Source organism: Scatophagus argus, chromosome 5 (genome assembly GCF_020382885.2).
Source record: "Scatophagus argus isolate fScaArg1 chromosome 5, fScaArg1.pri, whole genome shotgun sequence".
NCBI classification, from domain to species: domain Eukaryota; kingdom Metazoa; phylum Chordata; class Actinopteri; family Scatophagidae; genus Scatophagus; species Scatophagus argus.
In genome coordinates, this window is record NC_058497.1 from 15,694,123 (window position 1) to 15,710,415 (window position 16,293).

A 16,293-nucleotide genomic window follows, 5' to 3' on the forward strand; every position below is an offset into this window, starting at 1 on the left:
ATAAGAGAAAAGAAGAGAAGGTAAACGTGCTCACGTTTGTTATTCACTAACCCACATACAAATACACATATGTGACAGTTTGTAATATATACATTGTTTAGTTTATGCTTCATTAGTATGTATGTGAATGGTGCACATAAATGGTGTATATAATGTGTGTACTCAAAAGTGCATATGATCATGTGAGTTTTTCCAAATGTTTTAATATGTGTGTTTGAGTTTGTGTGTGTCTGTGTGTGTGTATATATATTGTTAGCCTCCCATTGGCCCAATTACTCCAGAACCAAATGCCCCTCTGCTTCCCCGCTTCCCTCCTAAAATCCCTCACCCCTCTCACCTCGCAGTCCCAGAGGTGGACCCCCCAAACACCCCAACCTTCCACCCCCCCCGTCCTGCAGCTCTGCACGGCCAGATTGTCCATCACAATACACCCGACCCCTCACAGGACCTCCACCACCTCCACTGTACCTTCTGCTCCCCCTCGTCTCCAGAAGTCCCACTAAATCACTCCTAATTCTGCCCCCCCCTCCTCTCACCCACATCCCCCCAACTCCCCCACCTCACTCCTCCATTCTTCCCCCTCTGCCCTCCCCAGTCCCAGGTGAGCTGACGACACAAGGAGAGCAGAAACACTTGGCGAATATTAATGGTTTGATCTGAATATTAATAAACCATGCATCTTAATGATCTTTAAAAAAAACAAAGAGCCACAGTCAGGCAATATACTGCTGGGATACACACACACACACACACACACACACAAAGACAGGCCTATGCAAACAGGCACACACACACACGTGTGCGCGCACACACTCAAACACAAAGTAAGCTGAACTATCTGTCCTGCACTGTGCAGATTAGTTAAAACAGGGCCTTATCCTCCAACCTGCTGTTTAAATGCCGAGCATCACGTTCAAGACAAATGTGTTGTCTTTTTTTTCCCCTCTCTCAGTAAATGAAGACACCTCTCCTTTCCCACGTCCTTCTCCTCTATCTCCTCCTGTTGCTCTCTTCATTTTCTTTTTATCTTCTCTCACTCTTTTAGTTCAGGCAGCCACCACCCCTCCCACCTCCCTCTCACAGTTGCCCCATTTCACCCTCCCTTCCTCTTCAGCTACTCCCTCCCTGCCCCCCCCACCACTATCTTACCCTCTCTCGCTCTATCACTTTCTCACTAGATTACCCCATCTCTCCCTCTCTCCCTCTCCCAGCCTCACCTACTCGATATTCCAGCCTTGTTCTCCTGCAGTCTCCAGCACAACTTTCTGACCCACTTCCTCTCTCCTCCCTGGCCCCCTGATCAAAGCCTGCAGGACGGCATCGCCTTGGGCAGAGGAGAGGGAGAACGCGAGATGGGAGGATGAAGGGATCGGAGCTTGAGAGAAGAGAGGAAGAGACAGATAGAGAAGGGATAGAGCGGCATGAGAGAGAGGGAACAGAGAGATCACAAGGACGGGAAGAGGAGCCAGGTGCCCTCTCAGCCCAAGGACAAAAGCTCTTCCTGGCTGATCACTCACACACACACACACACACACACACACACACACACACACGCACGCACGCACACAGAGCGACTCCTGTCAGCGCCGTCATTCCTGGTCATGTACGTCATGTGCAAAGACAGCGCTGACATTAATGCGGTGTGATACGAAAATAAATTTTTTTTTGCAGCACCTCAAACCTGCAAAACAACTCAACTTTACAAGTGATGGCCATTAAAATTCAGCAGGATGTTTAATAAATTACACTTTCAGATTACATGTTGTCCCATCTTGTTATTCTGTTTTGCATTCAGGCGTTGCACAGGTGAGCGCACTGACAACGTGTATCTGTATCTCAGCAGGTGTCAGTCACAATGTAAACTCGCCTTATTATTAAGTCTTTCATGTCATAAGGCATTATTTTCTTAAAATGGGTGAAAATATCTGCAGCTGGGGGGAATTTGGGGAGTATTTTACATAATCAAGTTGCATTTTCTCTCTCCTTTCATGCTTTAAGATCACTTCTAGAAAACGATTACAAAATTATTTTAAAAAACAACGTGCACCAACTTGTTCTGGCAGAAAGTGACTTAGGACTACGCAGACATGACTTGATAAGATGGAGATTTTTCAGAGAGTACTGTCTTCTTCTCTGTGGAGCCGTTATAATTTTAAGAGTCTGCGTCTGGATGTAAGGTCTGTCCATCCCAGTGGCCATGTCGGTTGGGCAGCTGGGGCGGGCGGCAAAGGATGGAGGAACACCAGCCCATTTGTACCCAGAGCGAGGTGGCGTGTACTTTAACATTCCCCGCGCATCCCGACAAAGAGCACTAATTATAAATAAATTAGGGACACGACACGGTGTGCCACAGGGGGACCAGCCAGAGCAGTCACAGAATAGAGAGACTGATAGAGAGAGAAGAGGGTGTGTAAAAGAAACAGAGAGAGGTAGGAGGGAGGGAGAGGAGACGACAGAGAAGAGCAGACAGGAGAGATTTGGCAATGACATAGAGGAGCAAGCAGGAGAAGAAAGTAGATAAGAAAATAGAGGAATGGAGCACGGGGAGGCCTGGGGAAAGAGGGAGTAAAGGGAGGGAGTGTAAGCGAGCGGGTATACAAGGCCTGAATCCTCAAAATATAGCTTGAACATACATCTGCTGCCAAAAAACTGACAAGAATCTCTCTAGATGACAGAGGCAGTGCAATATGTTTGAAAAGAGATAGAAAAAGGTGGCAGGAAAATTAACAACAAAAATGAAACAGAGGGAGGCAGCGCCTTCAAAATAAATAACCGATACAAGATGAACCTCTACAGAAAGAGACAATAATTTGCCCCGTATCTGTTAGAAATGGACTGCTGTTATTCTAGAAGTAAATAATACAAATCTGATTAAGCAAACACTATACAATAATCATAAGGTGGCGATATCAGTCAGAGTGTTCTACACACACTAGTAGTCAACACTCCCTACCTGTCACTCAGGCTTATCTGAGATGACTTGTCAACCAAGCAGGTGCATGTCAAGAGACTACCGTGTGTGCACATGTGTGCGTGTGTGTGTGTGTGTGTGTGTGTGTGTGTGTGTGTGTGTAGGGAAGAGAGATCTGTTTCTGTTTCACTGTGTCCATGTGCACACAGGATGGTGTGTTTGTGAGGGTACACGCACACGCTCATCTGTTGCCTGGTGTGTATTTAGAGTGAGCGTGCATGGGTGTGTGCGAGCGCACAGGGAGAGAACCTCGCCACTATCTAAATGGATCACACTTCAGAGTGTGCCGCCATTTCTCAGAAGCTGCCATCTCTGCACAGACAGACAGAAAGACAGACAGGCAGACAGACTGGGTGGCGGTGATGGTGGTGGTGTGGGAGACAGGCTCAGCCGGCTTGCTCCACTCAAGGTTATGTCCTGCCTGAAGTTGAGAACTGATGACTGTTGCTGCAGCTGGAAAATGTGCCGGCGTCCAAGAGAAAAATAACTGTCGTCTTTACTTGAGGGCATTTCTCTGTGTTATGTGATGTGAATGTCTTAAATGATGGAAGTTTACAGCGTGCGTACGATAAGGCCAGGAGACATACATCGTCCACCGAACAACTGCTTTGTGTCTCTCCTTTGGGCTGGGGGTCAGAGGTCAGCTAGCTGTGACACAGACAGAGAAAGGTCAACTGATTGACCTGCGATTGGCCCCCTGACACGGCGACCCCCCCCCCCCTCAGCTGACACTGTGGTAGCCATGGCTGCTGAGCTGCAGACAAACATAATGTCAGTATAAGACTTGATGTGGGGGTTGAGGTGCAGGAGAGAGGTCAAACAATAACTCATCTCATTGCTCTCAACACCCACACGCATTCACACCTAACTAATCTGCTATTAAAAATCCTTACTTTCCAGTGAGATGGTGTCCGATTCTTGCAGAACCAACGCAGACGGATCTGCAAAGCGCAAATGATATGAAAGCGTCTCCATTATCAAAGTCTATGCTTGTGTCTATAGTCTCTAAACTTTCTTCACAGAGGAGAGTTAAAGAAGAAGAAAGGTAAAGAAGGGAGGGAAGACAAGAGAGGAGCAGCTTGTTGCATTAGCATTCCACCAGCAGCGAGGCTGTCTGTTTGCCTCTGGCAGCAGCCGAGAGAGGGGGACACTCTCTGCATCCTCACACAGCTCGTCTATCTCTCCCTCTGTCACTGTCTATCTCTCGCTCTGTCCGTCTCTGCCTGTCTCTCTCTCTTTCTCCCCGGGTCTGTCTGTTACATTTCTCCGTCCACCGTCACTGTTTTTCTCCAATCCGGACAATATTCTCTGCAGTCTTCTTGCATCTCCCCATCACTATCTCACACTGTCATCTTTCTGTTTGTCTTTCTTCCCACTAATTTCTATTTTGCCGCCTTTCCTCTCCACCTTATTGTCATTCGAAACCTCGTGTGCCACACACAGCCTCCTCTTGTTATCGCACTCGTCGCCAGAGACAAGCGAATTGCTCGAGCCGCGATGGTAGCCATGAAGCTACGCACTCTGACGGTGGCAGGTATGTGTGTCGGCCATCTGCTAATAATGGCAGACTTTCAGAAAACAAATGCATATTCACCCGCGCAAACATGTCTGCAGAGATACTGTTCGACAGTTCATTTGTGTTATATTCCTCATTAGGGACGTAATATAGACAAATTGTGAGGAATAATCCGAATTTCAATTTAAAATTTAATTCTATGACAGTGTCGTTGCCGCAGTAGCGTGCAAATACAATCACACATCGGCGTTGCGGTTAAGCGCAAAGGCGAACCCCCTCTTCGTTGCCATGGTGATTTTAATAAACACAAGCCTTGACCGCTTCACGCATGCAGATACATAAAAAGCAATCCATTAAATAGTATCATGTTCATTTTCAATTATTCATTGACTACATTAAAGATCGCAATTTGCCTTAATTAATAAATGTTATTCCCTCTGTAAATGAATCCAAGAGTGCAGCCAAAACCAAAGCAGGCAATTTAATCTTCTTCTTCTTCTTCTCTCAGACTGCACAACAGTCGGAAGAGGGGAAAAAAAAAGATGTTCATTTACTACCTTGTCTTTATTAGAAGATGACAGCGAGGGTACAAATGTACTGTGTTGTCCATAAATAGTACAGGACAGTGATTACATTGTTTAGGCGCTCTGCTCAGAATTGGATTTAAAATCAGGTTTGAGTGCTGACCTTCGGTTTTTAGCTTCCAAGGTTGTCTGAGGGCGTTAACATTCATGAATGGTGGCGAATGGGGGAAATCGGGACAAAACGGCAGAACAGTGATTGTTTGTGATTGTGAAAAAGCAGCTAAGTCACCAGACTACAATCTGACTGATTGTGAGCCTGACCTGCTGAAGGCCCGACAGAGAGCTCAGAAACAAACGAGAGGTGAAGCTGCGTACAGTACAGAAGCAGTAGAGCATCAGCGGCGATGATAGCAAGTGTCTGCTGAAGTCTGTTAATGACCGCCGAGGCCTGGATACAAACTATTAATATAATGATTTTATCTATACATACTCATCATATCCAGCGGCTATGATTCATCTGATATGAATGTAAACAATCAAATTAAAAATGAAAGCAGCTTTAATTGGATGGTGATTCATAATTTAATTTCGTTCAAAATCCAATTTGCTGGATTAAGTAAACAAGTTTAACACAGTACCTTTGCTGAACAGACGTCAGAGGCTGCTTTGCAATAACAGATAAAAGTGACAGACAGAGCCCAGACACAACATAAGAATCAAAATATAACCAAAACAAAAAAATAAAACCAGCGCACACCAACATCGTCCTACCACGAACAGGCTACGCTGTGTGTGCCCCCATTTGACTTGAACTGTTCAGAGTAAGAGTGGCTGTCAGCATCCAGTCTGTCTTCTCCACAAGTCAAACATTTAGACAATTCAACTTTTGTCAGCGTTTTCCACCTGCGTGCGTGGAAGGCGATGCCTTGACACTATCCAGCACAGTTAACTGTCTTTTCCCTGAAAACAATAAACATTATAGCTTTGCTGTCAACCACATACCGCAACAAAGTGAAAGCATCTTAAAACATATTCCGGCATGAAGGCAAAAAAAAAAAAATCCACTTAATGAAAACATTCAATCACGACAGAACAAAATTACCATATCAGTACGATGAGTGCTCGCCATAATACTCTGATGATTACTCTGCTTTATCAAATTTAATTAGATTATAAAGGCTTAGCCTCCAAATAGCTGTGGGTAAGTAAATCATGTGCCGTTCAGGATGCTGAGCTAAAGCCAAACCAACTCTGTGCTGTAGCCACAGAGGCAAAATGCATTCGAACAAATTAATAGTCCATTAAATAAAAGCAAAACTCTGCCGGGTAATAGTGCCTTAAAAGCATATTAGCATTAGAACAGGATGGAGACTCATTTGTCTGGTAAGGGAGTGAGAAACTCGGGGATGAGTTAGCAGCCTCGTGATTCTTTCTTTACATACATGTGACATCTGGTGGAGGTCTTTCTCCCCCCACAGCGCTGTGAGTGATGCTCCGACCTAACCCTGACATTATCAATTCTGTCTTTTTTTTCCTCCCTTTCTTTCCTTTTCCTACATTGTCACTGAAACTCATCCTTCTCATTTAAAAGCTACTGTATCTCCCTTGTCTCAATTAATCTCACTCTCTCTCCCTGTTTGCCCTTCCGCTTTTCCTCTCCCCTGCACCCCTGCATCCATCTTGTTGCCTCCCTCCCCCTTCCCCCCACGCCCAGCCACCACTCTGGTATTCCCAAAGTCATCTGCAATCAGACATCTTCAATGGATTAATTACACTGTCCTCACACGGCTTGATTGAGCATCTAACATCTACACCCCACCTCCTCAGACCCCAGTGCTTCCGCCTCACCTCCGCCCACTTTGCAGACCTCGAACGCTTTCTTCTCACCCACTTTTCATCTCTCTTTCATGCTTCCTGTCTCCACCCTCCCGCTCCTTACATTTCATCTCCTCTAAACCTCCACCTTCAACTGCAGACCCCACCCCGACCTCCTGTTGGCTAAAATGACCACAGCAGTCGTCCCTCTATTCTCTGGGCTGGGGAGCCTCGCTAATTGGACATCGATTGGCAGGATCCTCTCCATGATCTCTCCTGAATATCGGGATCACGCTAATTGAAGACTTAACTTAGGTGAGACTTGAACCCGGAAAAAAGGGAGGACTGAGATAGTTAAAGAGAGACAAAATGCTTCAGCTTATAGAAACACAAAAAACGTACACAAGGGGGTGCATCCAGGCACATGCACCAGCACTCATGTAAAAATAAATAAATAAATAAATAATGGAGAAACAACAAGCAAGATAAATAAGTATAGACACTTTCCACACGGTAGGATTCACAAAACGTTACATTGATCATTACTATCTGATTTAGAGCAACATAAATTAGTGGTTTAATTAACTTCCTTAACAAAATACGGAAAAAGAGCAGAGAGAAAAAGAACCAAAAACCAAAAACTTCTCCAGAGGAACAGTTTGACCATCAGCCCGGCTTTCACTTACATTTAGCATATAAGCACACACAGTCTCTTTCTCACTCCTCCCTTCAACACATACATCAATCATGGATCCCAGACCATAACCCCAACAGCAGAGCGCTGCTTTTGAGTCATTCTAAAATCATGATGGATGACAACTTCCCAGAGCAATCCCTCTGCGTGCCAGCATCATTTAACTAAAGGCATCAGCTTGCCCCAGCCAATACCACTCCTCTGTTTTCCCCCAGCCTGAGAGCGCTTGGACCCACCGTTCAAACCCCCAACTTGAACCTGAAAAAAAATCCTGCTTAGGAGACATATGAAAGATGCCACACAAAGAACGAGCCTCGCCCAAGTTTCTGATCGTGAATTTTGATCACGCCCCCCCCCCAACCCTAACGCTTCCCCTTCACAAAAGTATAGATGACGAGAGATGAGATTGTGAGGAGGTTAAGCTGACCTCAGGCTCACGCTTTGGAGCTGGCTTACCCCGGAGTGTGAGATGACAAAACATTTAGGCTGATCTCACTTGCAGCTCACTGACAGGCTGAAACAAAAGAACAGCCTCGGAGGAATTTGAAATCATTGAATGAATGTCAATTAATTTCACAGGACGAAGCTGAATTGATTAGAATATAAAACAATCTTTCTTGAAAGCAAAAGGGAATTGATGTCCAAGGCCTTCAAACAACCAGAGCGGGAAGACAGAAAAACGACAAAATGAAAGAAAGACGGCGGATTTGGTGTGTATGTGTGTGCGCTTAGCAGTGTATCTGCCCAGGTGAGTGTGTGTGTGAGCTCAGCAGTTGTGTTGCACGCTTGGCTGCCAGGGTGTGTGTAAAGTAATTAACATGATAGCCTCCCTCTCAGCCTGATAGCCTGTTCCCTGCAGCGAGGTCGTTCAAGAGACACCAACAGACACCTGAGCTGTATCTCAGACACAACCCTGGAACGCATCTCTAATGCAAACACGCACACACACAAAAACATGTTCAATCCACATACGCCTGGTACCAACAAATACTATGAACACACACCTATCAGCAGAAATGCAGCCGTGCTACATGTACTGTTTAGTTACCTGTCAGCGGCATATTGCATGATAGCTGACAGTTTATTCAAAATAAACTCACACTTATTAATTCCCCTTGACAATCATGCAGAGAAAAGGAAAAATATATATTTAAGACAGAATGGCAAGGCAAGGAATAACTACGAAATCTGAGCGCACATACTTCACCCTCAGGGCTGCACAAAATGCTGTAAATATTTTATTTAAATAACAGAAAATGTGAAGATGTTTTTAATGAGCATGTGGAGCTGGACTGAATAAGACTGTTATATTTTCTTTTCTTTGAAACAGCTTTAATATATCTACCATAAAAATGTACCAAATGATATGTGAAAACAACATGACAAGACCGTTCCATTCCATTAGAGGTTGGTTGAGATCAAAAGAGAGCCAAAAGTCAGTGATTATTCAACTTGTGTTCACCAGGTGGCCAGAAATATGAATCCAAATGAATGGTATTGTTGTTCCATACCTGCCAGCTGTGTAACTGAACAAATGTGCACACAATATCAACTTATCAACAAAAACAGTTATTGCAGATTTAAATCATATTATTTTTTGGAATGTGCCACAATTCAGCATATTAGGATTTTGTACTAGAATAAATTATGCCATGTCAGACTGACAACCAGTGAGTCAAGGCCAATCAACAGTATTATTTCTGGTAGCTCCACCTATGAATGATACATCATCAAAATTTGCAGCACATTTCATCTGAATGTGGTTGCGGTTGCATGACGCATTCAAAACTTAAGGAGGTTAAGGCAAGTCATGTCTAGAATATTCTGGCTACAATTTAACAATATAGTAAATACATTTAAAAAAGCAACTTGGGGAAGTTTAGTTGAAATGTGTATGGATTTTGTTGAGGCCGATACTGAAAGATTTGTCTTGAACCAAGGAATCTGTGAGTTTTGCTTGTTCACTACATGGTTCTGTAGTCATGAGTGGTTTGTAAATGTCCACAGAGTGGACAAAAAAAACCAACAAAGAAAACACAAAACCTTTTTCTGGACTATAGTTTAACTTTCTACCACTGAAATTTAAATCTGTTGCGCAAATTTTGATGCTCCTAACTAAAAAACAAACAAACATGAGGGGACAAAAACATGGCGGAGGTAACGAGACATCCCATATGACTGCTGGCGGCCAACACGACTGCTGACAATATCCTTCCCTTTTCTTCCAGCACAATCTATTGTTTCCCTCTTCTTCATCCCTCATAACCCCAGGACCTTCACTCTGGTCCTCTAATCCTAAAACTGTGGCTTGGCACAGACCTCCAGACACCCCCTTCAGCCCCACACAGCCCTCATTTGCTAAAGGATTAGAGCGAGGGCACCGGGGTCAAAGTGAGGCCACCACCAGGGAGCCTAAAAAAAGAAGAAATGCGCACACACTAGGGACCACAGAGCCGCAAACACACACACATTCGTAATGTGTAAACTCCACACACACGACACTGCTTTAAAGCACACACACACACACAGTCTGACAAGCACAACAACATTATGTATTCACATACTGTAGGTGTGTAGGCAGGACCCTCATCCCCAGACACGCACTGAAACAGAGACACAAATTTGCATGAGCATGTGCAGAACTAAATAAATTGACCTTAACTCTCTAAGTCAAAAAACACAAATACAAATTTGTGCAACTTTAAAAAAAAAAAACCCAAAAAACCAGGGTCAAATAACTTCAGAGAGAAGAAGGCCGCTACTGAATCGTGGCAGCTTTAAGGCAGCGTGGAGCACACCTTCGAAAGAACTCCAAGTGAGAGAGAGAAAGACAGGAGGGAGAGTCAGCTAGAGAAGAAAAGTGATTGTCAGGGAGAGAAGAAACATCACTCTGAAAACTTCTAAAGAAGACCCTGCTCTGGGTTTTAAATGCTCTCCTCCCTCTATCACTCTCTCTCTCTTCCCACTTTCCTCTCATCCCTTTCATGAATTAAAAGCACGGCCGGTCTGTGGGGAGAAGCATAGTTAATTCCGATCAGATCTCCTCCTCCCCCCTCTCCGCCCATCCCCACCACCACCCTCCTCCTCCTCTCCTCCCTGGGCGATGGTTGCCGTGCAGTCTGACAGACGGAGATGGGATCTGACAGTAAACAGGCGTGTGGATGCCCGGCGCGTGATTGACACGTAGGCAGGTCGGTGGGGGCCCGCCCCCCTCCTAATCCTGCCCTGTCAGCTCTAATTGGGGAGGTGGGGCTCTGTGTCACCAAGGTGACTGATTGACAGGACCTCAGCTTTGCATAGATATGAGGGAAAGGTGGGGAGGTTCACGCATGGCATAACACTGTTAACACTACTATACTGCTAATAGAGATGTGTGTATGTGTGTGTGTGTCTGTGTACTCATGCACATTCTCAGATGCAGGTGAACACACTCAAGAACATGGTTGAGCACACAAATAAATCCACAACAGTATCCACGAAAAAAAAAATATCAACATGCATACAGAGTATCCGAACGCAGAGTGTAACCACACACACACACACACACACACACACACACACACACACACACACACACAATATCTCTTGACATGCTGTGATGAAGAGCAGAGGTTGTAAATGCTACAAGTGCTGATATACACGACGCAGGGAGGAGCGATTTAGAGGTCTTCACCATGTCGAGCCCGGTGAACGACGTGGCAGGGGTTAGACACTTTGCTACAACACTTCAACCTGTGCACATACAAACGTATATGCTAATTTGTTAAATGAAAGACTGTCTGTGTGTAAATTTGTGTGTGTGTGTGTGTGTGTATGTGTCAAGGTGATGCCTTTTGGACACATTTGATGCTCCGTACGAATCTCAGATCTCGGGGGTCAGGGAATACGACTTAACAAGAACAGAAGAGACAAGCCATGTTAGTGTCCCAGTGAAGCTGAAGCTGTGATTCTTCGAGATGAAGGCTAAGAGAAGGCATATTTATTAACGGGTTCTCCATCTTACAGTACTTTAACAGGTAAGCGTCCAGATAACTGCACGAAACACAAAGCACAGCTGAAAGTCTGACGGGTGTCAGTTTTGCCAGCATTTACAGTCAGAACATGCAGAAATTCTCGGTTGTTGTTTGTAAACACACAATAAAGTCATTCTGGAGAAAGACAATTAATTGTTAAGTCAATTTCGAAGTATATAAACTCAACCTTCAGAATGATGCCCAAGAAGCATCCCTAACACAGGAAAATAATGAGAAAATAAGAAAATAGAGTGAGAGGGCAGGCTCTCTGCAGACACAGACACTGACACATATTTCCAGTAGGCCATAAGTGATGATCAGTTTTATACACTGCCGTTTTAAGGAAGTGCCTTTAAAAAAAAATATCGGATAAACTGAAACTTTGACCTTATGATGGTGCTAAATGAAAGTCAGGGCATCACCAAAGTGCATACATTTCATCCTGAGGGGAACACGAACACCTGTACCGTAAATGTCAACCTCTTGTGGTGCTGGAGGAAGTGCAGAGATCACCACAGTCTTTGATATTTATCCTCTGGGCACCATGAATGCCTGCGCAAAATGTCAGCAATCAATTCAGCAGTTGCAGTATTTTGGTCAGGATCAAACTGGACCAACTGACACATCAACACAGCATAAAACTTCAAGTTATCTATTAATCAATTAAAATGAATGCACCCTAATATGACAGCTTCGCAACAAATCCCACTTTGATGAAAGGTTTAATGTTTTCGAGAAGCATTGATTCAACTTTAGGGAGGCTTTATTATGTGTCGGTGTTGCATAAAGTTATACTGAGAGGCAAACTCCTGCCACTTCTTTTATAGCACAATGTCTCACTGTCGATCCTTTTCCCAAATTTCTGCTTTTTTCCTGTGATATTCTGGACACTTTCAGTTCCAACTTTGTTCCTTTAACAATTACTGAAGCGCAAAAAACCTGAGGAGGAAGAGTCACTCTGGTTAAGATGCTCATAATCTCACAGACATCCACAAAAACGCTTCATTATGACAGATTCTAAACCAAAAATGTTGGGAACCAGCGATACAAAAGGCTGTCAAAGCAGGTACTCCAAAGCATTTGAATGAGTTTGGCTAATTGTTAATTGTGGTACAACACAGCTCAAAGCTTTGCGTGTGAATTTATTTTAGTATTACGGTAATGTGTGTGAGCGCATGTGCATCCGCATGTGTGTGTTTTGATTGACAGCTGCCACTGACCTGTGCCAGTCAGAGTGCCATGCTGCGGGGCGGTAGGGTCGATCGCTACGGAGACGACCTTCGCCCTCATCTGCATCCGGCCTTCATTAGCAGAGCCAGGCAAGGAGAATAACAACCCAATAAATTAATAAAGAGAAAGAGGGAGAGAGAGGAGAGAAGGAGGGGAAGGAGGGAGGGAGCAGACAAGAGGAGGGGCAGGCAGAGCAAGGGTAAAATGGGGGGGGGGGGGGGGGGGGGGGGGGGGAGGGAGTGTGGGGGGGCAGGAGGAAAGGCCAGGAAAGGAGAGCTATGAGAGGAAAGAGCAACGCACTGAAGTATAGAGAGCTAGGAGTGAGGAGATGGAGGGAAAAGCTGCAGAAATAGAGAGAGTGTGTGTGTGAGTGAAGGGTGTGTAGTCAGCTCAGGTAGGAAAAATGATGATTGAGAAGAGAGGCTGAAGAAGATGGGCAGAGAGGGTAAAAGGTACATAAGTATTGAATTTATCCCTGGCAATAAAATTCAAATGCAGATAAAGATGTCTCTGCAGTGTATCATGACGAACCGCAAGTGAATAGAAATTGTAAATTTACCCAAGAAGGACGGGGAACAGATTTTGCCACAAATATCTCTGGGGCTGATTTAGAAATGTGGCTCCTAGCCCTGTTTAAACAGAGTATTGATACATTACCATCTGTACTGGGTCCTAAATGCCAGTACAGACAGAAATGCTCTAACTGGTCCACAGAGCAGCATTTTAACAGAGCCAAATGAGCCAGATTCCCCAAACTCACATTCATGATTGAGATGAACTTAGTTTGCCAACCACACAGCAAATGTGTTAATAAAGCATGAGGTTTAATCTTCTACTATTGTACTGGATACATAAACTTGCTGTTCTTGTTCACAAGCAGACAGAGATCGAGGAAAATACCTCCACACTTGCAGTAAAACACAGCAGAGTCCAGAGGAAGCCTGCTGCGTAAATAAATTATGAACAAGTATGTTACACGGGATAGACTGTTGGTTGGGAGCTTTCCCAGGAGGACTCTAGTAATGATGCTTTCTCATCTTCTAGCAGAGTTGTATAACATACACCACCTTGCCTTACTCCGTCTTCATCAGCATGATGGATAGAAATCCGGCCTATCCTCACACCAGGATATCTGTTTCAGATTTCTCAGAGAGTAGCTCTTTTTAACAGTGAAAAGTATATCTTTGTCTTGTCTTATCTTGTCTTCACCCTAACAGAGCAAGTGGTCAACCTTTTTTATTTTTTTTGTTATGATAGCTTGTTAACCCTGTCAGATGAGCTCATGTACCCCTTCGGTGACACCACCAGTCGGGACTGATTTTTTTTTTTTTTTTTTTGTTTTGTTTTAAATTGGATGTTATTTGACATCATGAGACCTGACTCTCAATGTTTGGGCCACTTCAGTCAAGTTTGCACCATAAGCCTGACATTTCAGCTATTTATTCAATACTTTATTACTTTATCCATTTACATTACTTTTAGCTAACTATTCTAACCGTTTATTCAGTATTTTCAGCCAGATTTCTCTGTTTGCATGCTAGCTATAGTTTTCACACACTCCTAACTGAAAAATAAAAAATTAGTTGAGCAACTACCTTTCCAGGTACCCTGGACAAATGCAGAAGTACCTGAGTAAGCACCCCCTGTTTATAGAGGAATACAATACAAGACATCCAGATCTTCTGACTGCAGTTTGTGTAAGAAAACGATTATATAGATAGCTCATTTTAAAATGATGATGATCAAGTGAATCACAGCAACAGAATTTGGAAAGGCAACAACAGCACTGTCAAAAGCAACGTGCCACCTGCTATAACCACACACATCACGTCAGCAAGACCCAGCAGGTGAAAAGACAGATAATGTGCCTGACCCTATTTTCTCTGTCTCTCTAACTGAGAAGTGCTGGTTGTTCAGGGTCGAGGAGTGCGAGTGCCGGGGAGCGGGGCCTGCTGTGCTGGGGAGGAAATTCTCAGGGCGATCGATGCAGAGGATTAGGGCCGGCTTTGGGGCTCAGAGGCCTGGATCTGAGCAGTATTCTCAGTGGGGCCACTGAAGAGGAGAGCTGGAGGAAAGAGGAGGGCCGGGGAGGGGGGGGGGGGGGGGGAAGAAGGCTAACCTGGAACTGTCAGGAGGCCGAGGGAGGGCTGGCCAGGCTGGGAATAGCAGAGCAGTCATGGTCCCACTTGACATTAGGAATGGCGCTGAAACTTTGCCACCCACTCAGATAAACACACAGTGGACAGCGTGATTGCACAAGCTGCAGAACAAAGAGGGGGGAAGAGGAGATTTAATGCAACAAGAAAGAGCAAACAGATAAACACAGACGAAGCTGGTTATTTTGTCTCCTTACACTTCATCTTTTAATTTTCTTCAGGCCAAATGGGGAGTTGTCTTCTAACTTGATGAGTGCAGCACACAACAAAAGGCTCTCTCTCAGTCTGTGTGTCTGCCTCTGATCCTCATGATTGGTCAGCCCATTCGCCAGCTCGCTGCTCTCCCCCGGGTAAAGATGGTTGGATCCATGATTCATTTTGCAATGAGGAAAAAAAAAAAAAAAAAAGACAGCGCATGTGAGAGAAGAAACAGCCAAGACCACTGGGAAATTATACGGTGGAGCGGCGTGGTGGATCTGGAATTAAACGGCATAATTAATCAAGCAAAAAAACAAGCACGTTGCTCATACATTTATTATTTGCATGTTTTCCACTTCAGGAGGTGTAATCAGCAGATATACGTTGGGGCCCCTGATCCATGTCATGGGGACCTGGAGGCCGAGAGCCCATTTCGACCACTGACCCTAAAAGCGTAAAGTGGGATCAGTTCTGCTCCATGCTTTATTTTTTTTTCTCACCGACTATCATCTCCACACAATGCCCTCTGCCTCCAAAGTAATCTCCACAACAAGCAGAACAAGTCCCTCAGAATCAAATTGTTGTCTTCCTGTCCTTTAAATTAGGGTGTGTGTAAAATTGGGTTCACAGCTCCGGGCTCTCCGCGGAGTTGTTCTGCATTATGCAGTGTGTGCACTTGACCCGATGTGGGGAAACTAGTCACTTTTAGACAGAAAGTGAGGAAATATCACATTAGCAGCAACCCCTGAACACGACTGTATGTCCATCATACTGTGTCGTTGGGTTTGCTCTTCTTCTTTTTCAGTCGCGTCAGTGATGCACCTGCACGTTTGGCACACGTGATTTGGCTTATTTGAAGCTCTGTCTGCTGTGTCATGTCGCTTCAGAAGCTCATTTATGAAAGAACTGATCACAGATCTGTTTTGTATGCTCTTGTTTTGTAGCTCACAAATGCTGCTGATTGACCTGCAACCTTACATGACTGTTATTAGTATTTTTGTACTGATTCAGGCGATTAAAACCCCTCTTTTTCATGTGATGTTCATGAGATTCTGGAAGCCCTTGTGGTAATTTTTGCTGTGATATTTTTTCAGGCATCTTTACAAAATGTTCATCATGAACTACATTTATGAAACCCAAAATTGTACAACATATGCAGCTGAACCAAAGAATTGG

General features: G+C 44.4%; 1 protein-coding gene across 2 annotated transcripts in view; it reads right to left on the bottom strand.

Annotated features, from left to right (window-relative positions):
* npas1 (neuronal PAS domain protein 1) overlaps window positions 1–16,293 on the bottom strand; it is a 65,669-nt gene that overhangs the window by 46,958 nt on the left and 2,418 nt on the right. Inside the window, exons 1-3 of one of the 2 annotated variants that reach the window (XM_046389164.1) lie at window positions 15,450–15,800; window positions 15,117–15,255; window positions 14,883–15,023 (exon numbers count right to left, since the gene is read on the bottom strand). The gene's annotated coding sequence lies outside the window, so the exon portion shown is untranslated. Of the gene's footprint in view, window positions 1–14,882; window positions 15,024–15,116; window positions 15,256–15,449; window positions 15,801–16,293 lie in introns of those variants that run through there. The other variant, XM_046389163.1, reaches the window with a different exon arrangement.